This window comes from Carassius carassius, chromosome 22 (genome assembly GCF_963082965.1).
Source record: "Carassius carassius chromosome 22, fCarCar2.1, whole genome shotgun sequence".
Classification (NCBI taxonomy): domain Eukaryota; kingdom Metazoa; phylum Chordata; class Actinopteri; order Cypriniformes; family Cyprinidae; genus Carassius; species Carassius carassius.
This window is the reverse complement of record NC_081776.1, coordinates 29,274,712-29,292,282: the sequence shown is the minus strand read 5'-3', so window position 1 is coordinate 29,292,282 and position 17,571 is coordinate 29,274,712. Positions and strand designations below refer to the sequence as shown.

The 17,571-nt window shown below is 36.5% G+C and overlaps 1 protein-coding gene and 1 long non-coding RNA gene across 2 annotated transcripts in view; one reads left to right on the top strand and one right to left on the bottom strand.

The window, feature by feature from the left end:
* Positions 1–17,571, top strand: part of LOC132099275 (NACHT, LRR and PYD domains-containing protein 12-like) — a 225,241-nt gene that overhangs the window by 50,100 nt on the left and 157,570 nt on the right. The gene's annotated exons all lie outside the window — the stretch shown is intronic.
* LOC132098501 (uncharacterized) lies at positions 6,006–6,381 on the bottom strand. The gene is made up of 2 exons (XR_009422947.1): positions 6,276–6,381; positions 6,006–6,179 (listed from the first exon to the last, which is right to left on the bottom strand). It is a non-coding gene; the product is annotated as an uncharacterized LOC132098501 (long non-coding RNA).

Sequence of the window (17,571 nt, the reverse complement as noted above, 5' to 3'; positions counted from 1 at the left end):
GATGGAGTTCTTGATTGGCAGCCATGTTGAAAGCAGAACTGGGCATGATGTGAGCAGGCTTTGGCTTGGCTGACATGACCTGAGAAGGCTGTGGTTTGGCAGACATGACGTGAGAAGGCTGTGGTTTGACCTGGAGTTGACCTTGGCTTGGCAGGCATAATGGGAGATAACTTTGAGGAAGTGTTGCGTTTCTCCTCCACAACACCCACAGTAAAAGTAGATCCACTCAAGCACAAGGCAAAGTCTATACACTGTTCCAGTGACCAATGAATCTTTCCCCCAGGCAACTTAGAATGAATGGGTTCTTTAAAAAAAATGTCCTTAAGGGCCACATCATTAAAATCCACCTGGTTAGAAAGTCCACAAAAATCCTGGACGTAATCCTCAATGGATCGGTTACCTTGATGAAGATAGAGGAGCTGTGAAACTTCTAGGTTCATTTTTCGTGTATTCTGTAACGGATAGTACACTGAAGGCAAGTGTAGAAGAACCCAAGTGCAGTTTATTTACAGAAGTAATAATCCAAACATCTAAACAATAATCCCCACACTAAACAAAGACTTGATTTGACGTGGTGTGGCATGCACAAACTTGACTTGGCATGAAACAGAACAGGACTCACCAACAACAGGTACATACATCAATACATGACAAAGCACAATGGCAAAAACATGACTACTTATACAAACAATGAGGGTCACATGACAAGAACAAACCAATGGGAAACAAGACACGTGACTAAGACAACCAATCGGAACATGACACAAGGAACAAGAGGAACCAATAACAAGACAAGAGGGCAAGGGAAGCATGACACAAACAGCATAAACAAATACTACAAAATAAAAGACATGAAAACAAGAACATTTATGGGTTTTATGACCTTATTTAAGTGATTTAAAATTTTTAGATTTTCATTAACCATGCATAAAGATCATTTTCTCAAAAACACAATCATGTAGATACATGCTGCTCACATATTATTATAGCCCAGTTTGTGCTGATTACAGTGATTTTAGACTTTAGCAATTTAGATGTTTATTAGCAACTGAATAAAGCACAAATGACAAAACATGATAAAACTTCTCCAGGCCCACAAAACCCCCTTAGACCTAAGAGGGTTAATCAGGATTTGGCCCAGGAGCTAATGTCCAGCATGCCAGAGCAAATTGCAGAGGTTATACAGAAAATGTGTCAACACTGTAAATATTGACTATATTTCTTCACCAATAAAAGCCTTTAAAACGTATAATATGCTTATCATTGTTTTTCAGTATACCATAGAAACATGGAAAAATAATCTACAAATACTGAAGCAGCAAACTTTGCAACACATAAAATGTATGTCACTGTAAGCCAAAAATTATATCAAATCATTATCCAGAAAATAAAAATGAATATTATACATATTAAACATGGTCAACCATATAATTAGACTGACCAGTCAAATGACTGCCAAACTAATGCTGAGGTCTAAGGATGTCCTCATATGAGCACATTAGTATGAATGAGGCTTGTGTGAGTAGCATATGTTTCTGTCTCTGTGAATATTACACATGGGACCCTACTGACAAGATCAGAATAACAATAAATATGCTCAATGCTTTTTATTGAATAATCAGTTTTATACAAAAAGGATACAACACATAATGTGATATATACAACAAACAAACTAATGTGAGGTGGACTGTTGCTGTATGTTTTTGTAGGTTGTCTGGCTGTGTGGTGACAGATGAGGGATGTTGTTACATGTCTTCAGCTCTGACTGCACAGCCCTCATCCTTGAGAGAGCTGGACCTAAGCTATAATCACCCTGGAGATTCAGGAGTCAAGCTGCTCTCTGAAAAATTCAAGTATGTCGAGCAGGAAGATGTTTTAGGTTTTATTGTTTAAACTTAAGTGTCTCTGTGTATATTAATATAAGTCGAGGAGTTTTTAGAGGATTAGAGGATTAAAAACAAAACAGTACTATAACTTACCCCTAACTGGCCCCTAACAAAACAGGAGAAAACAGTGAAAACACAACAAAAATGGCAGCCACCTCCCTACAGCTCTCAAAGGCAGAAAAAAAACATTTTCAAAATGATAACTTGTAAAAGTAACAAAAAAGCCCTGACTTTAAAGGGAACATCAGATGTCCATTTTCCTCAAGTTGATATGATTCTTTAGGGTCTTCATGAAATGTCTGCAACATACTTTGTTTAAAATTCCTCCAAGGTTGTGTAAAACAACACCCTTTTTACCTTGTCAAAAACAGCTCTGTTCACAGTGAGCCGTGTTTTTTTGAATGATATTGAGCTACCGCTTCCAAGCAATCACCCAGAGTACCCTAGCAACTGCATAGCAACATCTTAGGAACCCCCCTTGAGTACCCTAGAAACTGCATAGCAACACCCTAGCAACCACCCAGAACATGTTATCAACCGCAAAGCAACCACATCATGTACTTTATCAACCACCCTGAGTACCTTGTATAGTAACTGCATAGCAACAGCAATTTGTTTACTGACTGAATGTGACTCTGTGTGTGTTTTCAAGTGTGGATCATGGAGGAGAAACAAGGATTACAGCAGGACTAAAGAAATGTATGTCTACACACACTTAAACATACTTACACACTCTCTCTCACACACAAACACACACACACACACACACACACACAAACACACAGCTGTAGTGATTGTTGTTGTTATTAATATCTCTGTTCTTGTGTTCAGGGGTCTGTTCTCTCACACTGGATCCAAACACAGCAAACACTAAACTCATTCTGTCTGAGGAAAACAGAAAGGTGACAGGTGTGAAAAAAAATCAGTCGTATCCTGATCATCCAGACAGATTTGATTATTATCCTCAGGTGTTGTGTAGAGAGAGTGTGTGTGGACGCTGTTACTGGGAGATTGACTGGAGTGGACATGTGGAGATATCAGTGTAATATAAGAGCATCATCAGGAAGAGACAGGGTGATGAGTCTGTGTTTGGATTTAATGATCAATCCTGGAGTTTGTTCTGCTCTCGCTCCAGTTACTCATTCAAACACAATAATAAATACACTGTTCTCCATGTGAATGCCACCAGCAGAAAAACAGGAGTGTATGTAGATCACAGAGCAGGAACTCTGTCCTTCTACAGCGTCTCTCACACAATGAGCCTCATCCACACAGTCCAGACAACATTCACTCAGCCGCTCTATCCTGGGTTTACGGTTTATCCTGGATCATCAGTGAAACTGTGTTGATGAATCAGACGAAACTGATGAGAGTTTCTACCCATAATTCTTTGAGCTGCATGATAAATCAGTAACAGTGAGATGTTGTATGTCTTAATGTCTCTTCATGACATTAATACTGCAGCTGAACTGCTGTCACTGAAATACAGTAGGTTGACATCCAAAATGGGTATTACCGCCGTGGGGTCGCTGCGTTATTTGCAAGTCAGTCGCGTGTCTAAATAATTTGCGAAACTACCGCCAAGTGGTGCAAAGGGACGGATTGCAAACTGAATGTAATTGTAAAATGAAACAAAAGGAGGAAGTAAAACAACAATAACATTATGATATAACATTGTAACATCTTTAAAAAACATAAAAAAATTTAGAGTGAGTTGATTTCAAAACAAGGTATAGTCTTAGGCTACAGTCTACTCATCAAAAATTAAAAGACCTTTACACAAAGGATCTTATGCATGCTATTGTTATTATACAGTCATTAAATATAAGGCCTATATATATATATATTTATATATATATATATATATATAAACTGTTTTCATTTCAGTTCATTCTTGGATTAAAAAAAAATCTTCAGGTTCCATATGCAGAGAGAAAAGAGAACGGTCCACCATTTAGCAATAATTATTATTAACTGTTATATTTATTGATTTTTCAAACTGCTAACACTTTGCATTTTTGAATCATGCCTTTACTGTGTGACCAAAAATTTAGTATTTTCTGTTTCAGCTGGTTTATCGCGCTGTTGCACATATTCATTAGAAACAGCAGTCATACCACTTTGGCATATTGCTAATTATGATTTTTTTTCCATTGATACTGAAACACGAGTGAACTACAAAGCCTGTTTTACCTCATGAATAATAGTTAAGCTTCAAATGGGAAACATTGCGAATATGGAAATGGATTTCTCCCGAGTGAGAGAATGAGAGAACCCAACCTTACCTTATGCTTAGCTCTAAATTATTATTTTTGTTTGTTTATAGCTAAGCCTATATTATTATATACTGCCATTATATTTATCCATTAGAATTATATATTTTTAATTAGTGTTTTGTTCTGATAATTTTTTTTAATTTAAAGGATTTGTTGTAAAGTGAAGGGAACTAAAAATATCCTGTTGGCACATTAGTCTATAGCATTATTAGGCCAGCCATTATTATTTCTAAATGTAATAAAATGCAACTGATGCATGACTTAAATATATTTTTTCCTCTCACAAACGTAATTTTTTTTTAGCGTGTATTATAAAAACATGCAGCAAACAAAAATAGGTGATTAATCCCATAAAACTCAACTTATACATGCCTTATAAGCTATATTTGTTTAGTCTCACAAACTTATTAAAAACTTATCTTTGGGTTAACAGTAATTATAATTGTTATATACTTAGGAACAGAGTCTGGGCCTATCCAGGCTATCCATTTTTTTTTTTTTTGCATCTGAAAATGACTTCACGTGCTCTGGCGCAGATCCACCTTCGGGTTGCTCAGCTGTGGACGATTTAAAAATGTTTGATATAAAGGTTGCTGTCCCATTTTATACAGGAATTGTTCATAAAAAAATCAATTATATTGTTAGTTCTAATTGTATTGTTAACACAAGTTCATTTCAAGGCTAGTTCACACAAGGCTATTTAACATGCACTGTGACATTTTACCCTTATTAACTTATAAACTCCTTGAGATTTTAAAGTCAGTTTAATAGTATGGGGGGGGGGGGGGGGATAAGGGACGAATCAAATATTTGTTTTGATTCACCTATTTATGTAGGCTACAATTGTAGATAATAATAATAATAACAATAAATAAATAAATAAATAATGTAATTAAAAAATGCCATCTGCCTGAGTAAATTTGACCATTATAGAATTGTGACTTTAAAGATCAGTGATTTAGGAGGTGAAAATACTGTGAAATTACAAATGGCATGGGATTTTAAAGCATAACAACTGAAGGTCTATGAAACGTTAGCCAATAAAGCATTTTTTAAATAATGGAACTTAAAGTTTTGAACTAAAATATTATTTCAACCATATAGCCTGTGAATAAATAAAATGCATTCTGTTTAATGAAAGAACACTTCGGTTGCTTCTGGTGCTTGGATTTGTACTTCAATATAATGAGCCCCACGTTTAAGAAAAGCCCTAGACTAGGTTTCTCTCTCTCTCTCCATTTAACTCTCTATTTAACAGCATTAACCTACAATGAAATACGTCTTCCTTCAGGCAGACTGATAGTTTTCCTGCCTTGCTAAATGTTGGGTCAGTTAGCAGAGTCCCTCGCTGTGAGGCGGGAGCTGCTGCGGAGGATTCCGCTTGGTCTTAAAGCCTTTCGCAAACGCTACAATCACAAATAACAATTATTTTCGTAAAATAATAATTAATTACCAATTGATAATTTGTTGTGTGACAAGTGGGGTGGGGCTGAGAGCCGTGGGAATGGAGCGAGGCCGGTAGAGTGATTGGAAATCAGCGACACCTGCGACTCACTGGTCTCGAGTCCAACGGAGGAGATTGGAAGGATATAAAATGGAAGCGACGACAGTGAAGGACGAGAGAAGACCAGGCCTGGATTTTAGTTGTGTTTTGATTTTATTTGTGCTGTTTTGTCTTTATTTTATTATTAAAGCTTTTTGATTGTCCGCCGGTTCCCACCTCCTTCTTCCCACGAAAGAACAGTGTTCTTGGAGTGAACCCGTGGTGCCATCGAGCAGGCGTAGCAGTCGGGCGCCGGGGATGTTCGAGGCGGTGGGCTGGAGTGAGTTGCCAGGGACAAACGAGCTCACTGCCAGCCGCCCGTGATGTGGAGGGGCAGCTGCCGTCCGTGAGGGAGCGGAGGAGTCACCGCCGTTCACCTGGAGGCCGGAGCCTGCTGCCGTCCGCCATGATGCGGAGGAGCAGGGAACGGGGGACTCCTGCCGGCTGCCCAAGAACGGAGGAGTGTCATGCCATCTACCGTCCAGTCCAGGGCCGTCCAGTGCCACCGCCAGGCACCGCGGAGGAGTTCGCCCAGCTGGTGGAGGGCCGAGCGGCAGTGCATCTGGGAACCAGAACAATTTTTTTTTCTTTCTCCTCTCTCCCCTCTCTCGTCTCTGTCGCTTCTAATCCTTCCATCTCCTTTTCTCTTGCCTCGTCTGTCCTACCCCCAGGTTCCCACAGGTCGCTGTGAGTGGTCCCCCCCGAAGGGAGGGAGGGGGGGGGGGTAGAGCACAGTCTCGTGGGTGCTCCCCGGCCTGCGAGAGCGATGGGGGTATGTGACGAGTGGGGCGGGGCTTAGAGCCATGGGAACGAAGCGAGGCCGGTGGAGTGATTGGAAATTAGCGACAACTGCGACACTCCGACCGGTCTCTCATCCCACGGAGGAGATTGGAAGGATATAAAACGGGAGCGACGACAGTGAAGGACCAGGCCTGGATTTTAGTTGTGTTTGGTTTTGTTTGTGCGCGGCAGTCGTCCGTGAGGGGCTGCTGCTCTGTTTTGTCTTTATTTTTTTATTAAAGCTTTTTGATTGTCTGCCAGTTCCCGCCTCCTTCCCATGAAAAAACAGTGTTACAGTTGTTATTGTGGTCTTGTTAAAATAATAATATGGGCTGCGAGTAAATAATGAATATAAAGAGTTAGGCTGCTGTGAGTGCAAGCATATTTCAGCCCAGTAACATGAAAACACTCCGTTCCACACAGACAAAAAAACAGACCGATTCAGTTCAGCTGGAGGGGGCTGGGGTTTTCAGAGGTAGTTATGTATGGCTTGTGGGCAGTGGCGCCCCCAAAATTCTTTAATGGGGTGGCCAGATGAGGCCACAGTAAATCTTGGGCTGGCACATAAAAATAAAGAAAAAAAAGGGGTTTGCAATATTGAAAAAAAATTATATCTCTGTGATTTCTGTGATTTTATCGATAACAATATTTAGCTGAGTGTGTTATTATGCTCATATCTTATTTCTAATTGTGTTGACAGCCGACTCATAAATTTTTATTTTTTTTATCTTTACGACATTTTTTCTAATAGTGTCTCTGTGGGATGCAGCTCTGTGGGACATGGAATACTTTAACCTGCAGTTACAAATGAATAATGATTTGATATTGTAAACACAAAACATTGAAAACTGTTTCATTTTACAAATGAAAAGGTACCTTAAATGTGAAATTAAAACAACCAGAAGGGGGCAGCGAGTCACTGTTAATAAGTGAGTCATTGCGTTTGAACCGAGTCATTTAAACAATTGATTCATTCAGGAACAAAACACTATCATGTTGCTCAGAGACGCAAAACAGTGTTTGGAATGATTTTTGTTTTAGAAATGGAGCAAAAAAGGGAATATGTTGTCTAAAATGTAAGTCTCTTGATATTAACTTATTGTTTATTGAACTGTTGTATAAATTCAATATCACATTTCTAATTATGCTGACTTTTGGAGAAAAACATCACTCTTTGTGATAGTAACTATATGAAATTATATAGATCTATACATTTTCTGTCCCATGTCTTTTTAGATAATTCTAAATTTCCAGTGACAGAACGCACTATAAATGCATATGCAAACTAGTCTAGAGCAGTGGTTTTCAACCTGTGGTCCGCGGCCCCCTAGTGGTATTGCAGGTGGGCCGCCAATTACTATTTAAAGAAATAATATTAATATATGTAAAAATGTCTAAGTCATAACATAACATCATTTCATATATATAATTAAATAACAAAAAATAAATATTAAACTGTTACTATGCTTCCACTATTCGAGCTCGCTGATTGGTTTAAGAATAAACCACCAATTTATGTTTGCTGCATATGCTACAGAACAACAAATTCAAACATGCATAAATGGCTGTTGTGTTTCCTCCTGACTGCTTGCTCCGGTGACTATTTATCCACTGCTGAGCTCTGCCTGGATCTGGTTTTCCCGTTTTGCTGAGCAGTGCCAGACCGAGTTATTTTCTGTTCATTTCCAGTCCATTCGGGCTGTGCGATTAATAGAAATCGTCATAAAATCACGATTTGAGCGTGCGCGATTTCTAAATCGCTTAATAGCACGATTTTCCACGGCCCTGACCTCCCGCAGTATGCCATCTGATCCAATCAGAATGCAACAGAACAGACTGGGCACATGTCTGTAACTCCAGGTTCACACACTGTCTGTGATGCGCCTTTTTTCCGAGCCCATGTTAACGGATCAGAGCATTCACACTGCACGCGGTAAAAGGCTAGAAATAAAAACAGGCGAAAATAATTAATATCTAACACATGATTATAGAGAGAGTTGTGAGTGCACAGGATACAGTTTAAGTGAGAGGAGACATGTTTTAAGTGCTTGCACTCTCTCCGCGCAGAGCAGCGTGTCTCTGAGCAAACACGTCTGGTTTTGTGACAGCGCAAAGGAAATCTGCGTGCGAACAGAGATTCGCGCTCGTGCAGTATTTTAATGTGCTTACTTCGGGTTATATTTATGCGCTCTCGCTGCTGACTGCATACACATACTGTGCACTGCAAACACCTGAGGCACCGCTACAATTAATGAGCTCTATGAACAATGCATGGCAAAAAAGAAAAAAAAAAGTCCCTGGACACTGTACATCTTTACTATAATGATAATTTTGACTTATGTCTGTTCTAGAGACGTTACAATTTTTTGATAAAGCTCTAATTGGTTTTTTTTTGGAAATATGTTTCAAATTAATCCTGAATGCAGGATGACTGTAAAAGCATATCGGTGTGTGTCACAATCGCAAAATTGATCAAAGAAATCGCGATAGTTTTTTTTTTTTTTTCGCCCATATCGCACAGCCCTAGTTCATTCAATAAATACAGTTAACAATCTAGCTTCTGAGTACTTAGTTATTAACCCAACAATAGCGGGGTCAGTTATTTTTTATTTTTTTTGCAGTGGGCCGCGCAAACATATGTGTTTGGTTGTGTGGGCCGCGAGCTGAAAAAGGTTGGGAACCACTGGTCTAGAGCATTACGCGATGTATGTGTGCACTCTGTGTTTTGTTTGGACAGAGGAGGGGGAGGGATAAGTGTAGCTCCTCTGGTGGCGCCAATCTGCAATCTTTTTTGTTGGCTGCAGTGAGTGCTGCATTTCTTTTCGCTTCTTAAACTATTGTGAATTGACATTCTGTATTTAAATTAATAGAACCCACTGCAAATCATTCTAGGGGTGGCCAGAGTTTATACAGTGGTGGCTGTGGGTAGTTATGTATAGTATAAATTATATATAGTTATGTATGTATTGTGGGGGTCAATTATGAGGGTTTCAAACTTGCTGAGCAGGTTTAGATAGGACTCGTCATATTGGTTATAGGACAAGAAGAAAGGTTTTGATCCACTTCAAATCTTGACTACTGTATGGCGCAATATAGTTCAATTGAACTAGTGGGTCGCCTCCCTGTCATTAATGCACATTAATCATTTGTCGAGAATGAGCGGAGCGGAGTGATTCTGACTGGAGCAAGGAGCAGATATTAAGAGTTAGAGCGTCGTGGTTTTCACTCGATCCAAGAGCTTCAATCAAGAGTACAATCCATGCCAACAGCTCGTAATATAACTGCATATTCAGCAAGAATTCATGTTAAACATATTTAGCTATGGCTTGATCAGAAGGTTATATTGACGGCAAGAATCGAGCGGGATGTTACAGGCTATAGGAGTTTGTCTTCCTTTAACTGATTATTTTCAGGTTAAAGCATGATTTAAACAGATACAGCACATTCACACGCAATCGCTTTCACAATAATACATTCAAACAAATGTAATCTTACAGTGCTACTACATTATAGGTATCTGATTTTGAAATGTGTAAGAAATTCATCGATCTTTTTTAGATAAAATAACAGACGAAAATGTAGTTATTTTCATCACAAACAAAATTTGCAGAAAGCAGGAATTATAGATTTAATGCTGACAATGTTATTAGTTTGGCATGTGGTAGGGAAAAAAAAAGTTTACACACAATAGCCTAAGCCACTTTGAAACTCTCCTGTAATTTTTTAATTTTTTATAGGCTACGTTATAAACATAACATGTCAAACATACTGAATTACTTTGGCCACGGAGTGAAGGCGGAGCGTGTTTCTGATATTAGTGAGCGCAGAGCAGAGTGATTATTAAATGCTTTGAGCGTGGAGGGGAAATTGTTTCTGCTCCACTCCACTCACAGACTCTGGTGCTGAGTGAGAGATGTTTCACCTTATGAAATGAAGACCGTGGAGGTACAAACACAGCATATTGGCCAAAAAGCAACCTGCAGCAATGCTCGTTGCTCGCCTCACCAAGCTTTTCTTTTGTAGGTCACATGGCAGTAAATAATAAGATTATATGATCATGCAGTCAATACAGATATTTAATAAAAACATTAAAAACAAGCAGGGCTGTAACATAAGCCATTAAAAAATGCACGCCAGGTCTACACCAGACACGAGTGACGCGATCCGACAAAAGACAACAGAACCCAGTGATGGATGCACTGGACACGGTCCCCTTCAGTGAACTGATGCCTCGATGTGTTTATGATGAAATGTACTGACAATGCGTTCAGATGATTTGACACTGTAGTGTGATGTCATCAAGTTTAGACACACTTTAAGCGCAGTGGGGCGCAGACAACTCTCGCGTCCGGTGTAGACAGTGACTGCTCTATTTACAAATAAGTTCTATAAGAAAAAAAAAAAAACTAAACCAGCGGCATAATGAGATGGAAATATAGACTAGAAAATATATTTACACTTGCTCTGTCCTCCGTCCATGACACTGACTCACTGCGGAGCTGCAGTTTTAATCTGAATAGCTCTTAACACTGAGTGGATGGTTAGATCGTGTGTATTTTGTTGATTATAATGAGAGAACTTGAGTTTCATCATGAGAACGTTTTATTAATCAGTCCATTCTTTTCAAAAGTTTCAACGATTTTTCAGAGTTTCAAAGATTTAGCTAAATCGTGAAGGTTTAATTTATTCGTTTCTTGTTTTAGGCTAATTAGGCCTAAATAATGGGAAAAAAATTATACAGTGCCTCACGTTCTACAAAAATAAAGGAAATAATTAATAAAACATGCAATAATTTCTTAATCAGTGAAAAGACAAATATATTTTTCCCAACAAGTTATCTGTCAAAATAAAGGACAGGTAACGAATAACAAAAATGCATGTTGTTTTAAGGAATTTTAAAATACAAATTAAAATATAGGCCTAATATGTGAGAATATTGACATTTTGCATATTAATCCATGTAGCCTACCCCTCTAAAATAGGCTACAACTTTTAATGCTCCGATGCAAAGTAAACTACAATTTTGAATAATATAACACATAATTCATATAATATAAATAATACTGCACACCTTTTAAATGTATCAAATCTAAAATATGGTTTAAAATCATGTAGCTTAGAGAAAATATAATCACAGGTTCAGGCACAGGCTTGAGATTTATCCTGCTTGAATTCGTTCTAAGAAATGCACATAACCCCACTCGCAAGTGTGAGCTTGCAGCAGCAGACTCTCGCGAGTATTCACACTGGAAGCGTATAAGTACAGCATCACAGCAGCGGCTGCAAAGCATGTTTGGCGGACAGTATAACCATTTCAAACAATGGGTATAATTCTTTCAACATTTGTTTTTATAACAATACACCATACTTTCACCCAAAACGATTAATTAAAAAGTTTAAATGGGTAAATACATATTTGTTATACTTAATTTTCTTTTCTGGCATAATTGTTAAGACATCAGACATTGGCAAAGTTGTTAAAACTCTTGACATGCTTATTCTGTGCATTTTGAGCACGTTTTGTGTTAAATCACATTCATTTTGTCCATCAAATTGTGCTTTCACTTTAATTGAGCGCAGCGCTCCTGCTTGACGCTCACGCGCTGCTCCTGTTCCCGGTGTGAATGCACTCATTGATTAACATGGATGCCGAAAAAAATATGCGCTGCTTGCGGTGTGAAAGAGGGGTAACTTCAAAAGTTTGATAACTTGTGGTTAAAGCGCCACTTAGAGGTCAAAAGCTGCAAATGCACTTTACAGACACCACGGGGGCGGTACCTGCGGTGGTAGAACTGGCATTTTGGTTGGCAACCTACTGTAAGTCAGAATAAATGTTTCAGAAATACTCATAGAGACAGGATCAGTATGCGTGTTTGTATGTGAGAGAGTGTGTGTTTGTGAGATAGAGAGTGTGTGTGTGTGAGAGAGAGAGAGAGAGAGAGAGAGAGAGAGAGAGAGAGAGAGAGAGAGTGTTTATCTACATTTTTGTTTTACTGTAGTCAAATCAATCATTTGTATTATTTCTATCAAAATGTCATTTCAATTGAAAAGTTCTTCATGAATCATGTTTGTGAAAAGTACGTCATTCATTTTTCTCTATTGTTTTTGATCATAAATAATAACACACAATGAGAAATGAACTTGAGATCAGATCTGAATTGATGTTTGTATCATGAATATAATCGATTCCTCACAAGACTGACATGAGCTTCAGACGAGTTTCTGATATTATAAAATAAAATACTAATCATAGCATTTAATAAAATATACTGTAACTACAGAAAAGCTGTATTATTATGAGATCTCTTTCAAGTAGTGATTTTATTTACTTATTTTAGTAAATAAAAAAACAGTAAATAAAGAATATGTAAACATGATAAAATATGTATAATCTGCTGATTTGATAATAATAGCAACTACAATATTATTTTTTAAATTATAACAAATCAAAGAAATATTACAATAATACTATTGTACTCTTATTTAAAGTGTCAATGCATGTATTATTATTAATAATACAAATTATAAATAAATATTAATGTAATGTTTTATATATATACACCAGTTAAAAATATTATTGTAAAAATTATATTGCACTTAAAAATAAAAAGTCAGTTTTTAATAATGAAATAAAATGATTATTTTGGCTATTACTATAATTTAATTATATTTAGTAACACTTTACAAAAAGATTTCATTTATAAACATTAACTATGTTAACATGAACTATATTTATATAGAATTCATTCATGCCAGTTAATATTCCAAACTTAAACATTAAAACATTGTTTTATTATGATTTTTTTTCCAAGCACATTTTACCAATTCCAAACCATATCAATCTTAATAACTAACATTATTTTTTATTTAATCATTTATGAGTGATATACAATAGTCCAGGAAAGCTGGAAGAGAAAAACTCCTTATATTCATGTGTGCAGAATTTCTAGGCATATTTTCTTTTACAGATGAAATGCGCTAAAAAAAGAGTTTTAACTCAAACTGTAAAGTCGAAAATTATGAAATCCCCATGAGAAATATCAAACACAAATGCAATACAGAAATGGATAAGTTAAGACTTGACCATTGTACAAAAAAATGCTGACTGGGTCATGAGGTCAGAAAAGAAAAAGAAAAAAAAAAACAGGTCGAGAAGAACTGACAAAAATAATTGCAAAAGAATTAGGAATTAATGTGAAGATTAATTTTTTTGTCAATTCTGCAAGACAAACTTTTCAGGAAAGGAGATGGAATAAAAATGAGCTCCTAAATCTTAATCCCAGATTCTGGAAGATATATTCCTCAAACCATCGGACAAGAGAAGGTGGTGCTGGTCCTTCACGAGTCACTCTAATCTGTTCATAAAGCCTCTATATAAAGTCTTAATATATAGTATTTCACAGTACTTCATGGTATTCTAATTAAATCATTTTTTGGAATCTTAAGTCTCTCAGAACCTGACACCGAGTAATTCTGGAGACTCCAGGAAAGTGGCAGTTCTGTAAAATGTTGCATTGGAGACTAAATGCTCCCTGATAGTTTCACACCTAATTCTTCACTTTAATTCTTAATTCTTTTCCAGTTAATGTGTTATGTAAATTACTTAAATTAACTGGTTTAGGATTACAAATTAACTTGTACTAGTTGTTTTTTGTCCCTAAAACTGACAGAAAATGATGAGGCCTAAGATATTTCTTAAGCTGTAATGATGAAAACAACAACAATAACAACAACAACAACACAAAATTACAGATTTTTTCCTGCTGGTGATTAAAGAGATGTTAACTCTGAGATGTTTCTCTCTGTCTCTCTCTCTCTCTCTCTCACACACACACACACACACACACACACATTACCCACAGTGACAGAGGGACAGAGTGACATCAGATGTATCATAGTTTTTTAATTTTCATATAGTGTTGTATAGTCATGAAACTATGCATATTTCCTCAGAATGACTTGTCTTCTATGTGTACATTTTTTTGAAGTGTGTAGAAGCTGCACTTTAAAAAAATATAATACATTTACTGGTTCCTTTTTTACTGTTATTTCAAAAAGTCACCACGACAAAACCATTCAAGCTATCCAAAATTCATTCGCACCTGTTCTGTAAGAGAAATTCTTTAAACAGTGGTAAAAGAGGATGTGGTGCTGATCCTTCAAGAGTCACTCAAAACTTATCTGTCCATAAAGCCTATAAAGAACTATTCTTAATATACAGTATTTCACAATACTTCAGCATGTTATTCTAATTAAGTGAGGGTCATTTCATCAGTAAAATACATATTATTTTTCTTTGAAAGATTTCTATAAATGATTTAAATCATACTCGTTTCTACAATAATTATTTAAAAGTAATCCTGATAAAGCTATGAAACTTGCTGTGCTTCCTTCAAATGATAACTTCTACGTATATAAAACAAATATGAAGAGTTAGAATGACAAATTTTAAAGATATAGTAAAATAACTATTGTATTGTTTTATGTTACTTTAATAAATCGCTATGGCCACACCATAAAGGTATCCTAAACCCATTCGCAATTTAACATCTTGTCATGAGTCAGGTTGTCTCTTCTCTCTCACGCATACTCGCGCACACACACACACACACACACACACACACACCTCATTATTCACCTGGTAGTCATTACTATTAGCGCTCGCGCTGATTTGCTTTGACACCTGTTCCTACTTTGCTCTGAGTGTTCACCCTTTATCTGGTGTTGGTTTTAGTAGTTTCTCTGTCGGATTATTGTTGTATGTCACACGTTCGTATTGCTGCTAGTTTGAATTAAGAATTGTACTCACGTTTATTCTGTCTTGTTTGTCTGGAACAGTCGAGTTTTCCTGTTGTCTCTGTTTCCTGCTGTACCGAAGAGTGAGTAACCTGCGGAGCTCACCTGAGTGCATCTCCTGTGCTGCTACTGCCTGCTTCATGGAAGCCTTGCTTTGCTAATCCTCAGAGAGGAGTCAGCTCATTATTTCAAGATCCCGTTATGTGTGCTTCTACTACAGACTGCCTTTGTTAAGATTATTCCATTAAAGACTGTTTATTTTTTCATCTCTGCTTTTGGATCCTTCATTTATCAGTGTGACACATCTTCAGTATATTAGCATCATGTTGAAAAAGTTTGGTGTGAACTACTTGTGTCTTCTTGGAGGAGTATGAATTCATTTACAGGCTGATTTTATCATAAATCCACAATAAAATTTCTGAGTTCTGTATCAATCTGTGTTGCTGTTTGTTTATTTTTATTTTTTAATTTTTCATAGGAAGATAACGGACCCTTTACTCTCCTTTTTAATAAATGTGCTTATATACCAAGAACAAGCTATTTATAGCTGTATTTATAAACTGCTTACTACTGACTATTAATATTGGGACAAGGCTTTATAAAGCATGAACTTACTATTTACTAATGAGTGCAGTTATTATGAAGTGTTATCAATGCATTTGTTAATGTTAACAAATTAGACATTATTTTACAGTGTTATAAAATCCTTTAATGACTTATAAGCATTTGTGAAAGTTCTGCTTGCATTACAGCTTAGTCTTGATCTGTGAGCTGAACAGATTTACTGTTACATCCATGAGATTATGAAAATTCAGATACATGTCATGTCACAGGGTGTCAGAGGTCAGTATCAAATAAGTTTGAAATTATTATTTGCAGCACAAATAAGGTTTTTTAGGATTTTTAAAAATCCCTAAACTGTAAGAAAAGGATAAGGCCTAAGATATTTCTATGTGAGTGGCTAAATTTATTTTTGTGTTTATAATTATAATGCATTAACTATGAAATTATACAAAATGCATAAAAAAAGTACAACAGTTATCGTTTTCCAATGTTTTTTATTTATTTATTTATTTAATTTATTTTTTTGGATTTACATTTCAAAAAATTAGCCTACTTCAATCATTCTAAACAGCTTGAATAAAACCCGTTAATATTTATTATAGACCTCTGTAACTGTCTATAATCTTACAAACAAGTTTATTATGAAAATAAAAGTGTGTACACCAGATAAATTGGAAGATAAAGAAATTGCTAACAATAGTATAATACAGCATGTTTTAGGTTTTTAGGCGTTTAGATGCAGAAATGGTAAATGCGGTCACTTTAATATTCAAATCCAGTAGATCCACTTCAGATTTATTTCTCAACGGTTTATGTTCACGTGGCTGTTTTCGTTTATATTCGCTAAGCTATTATGTATTTTGAAATAATCTTGTCCGTGATGTGTTCGTTCGTACGACGAAAGGCAGAATCCTGCAGCTCGAGAGATATATAATCTGACAGTCGCGGTTTCAAATAGTCTTTCACACTTAAACGGGTCACAAACACCTGCATTTAGCTCTTGTTGTGTTATAATAGGTGTATTGTGTGCATTTGTGGTAATATTTTATTTTAAAAAGCTCTTAAACAAGAATAAATTCGTTAGTTTTGAGCTCGACACTGTACGCGCTGATCGGAGCGGTGATTTCAGATAGGCAGCCACAAATATTTCATTTTCACACAAACAGTTCAAAAACATCTGAATTTAGCTCTTGGTGTGTTCTAATTGGTGAACTGTGTGATATCGCTGTAAAATTTTATTTTTAATAGCTATAAAACAAGAATAAACTCGTTTTTTCTGAGCTCATCATTCCACACGCTCGTGCTCAGAGCGGTGATTCATCTCTCGTATTTCTCAAGTATCACTGACCACACATCAATTATTAATGAGCCCTGACCCTGTAATAATCAGATATGTTGGTTTAGCTTGTCAGTGTGAATTAAATCTAAGTATTCATTTGTATTTTAACCGATTTAAAAGAGAAACTAAATGAGAGTCTCCTCCCTTTTTTAGTCCGCGAATTGCACCCTGTAGGGGCGCTATTTCTCTCAGACAATGGAAGTCTCAGCACATATACTCAAACAGAGGGACAGAGTGAGATGAGATGTCTGACAGTTTTTTAATTTTCTGTTATCCATACAGTGTTGTAAAGTCGTGAAACTATCCATATTTACTCAGAATGACCTTTTGTTCTGTATGAAAAAAGGTTTTGAAGTGTTTGGAATTTAAAAATGCAGGACAATTAAT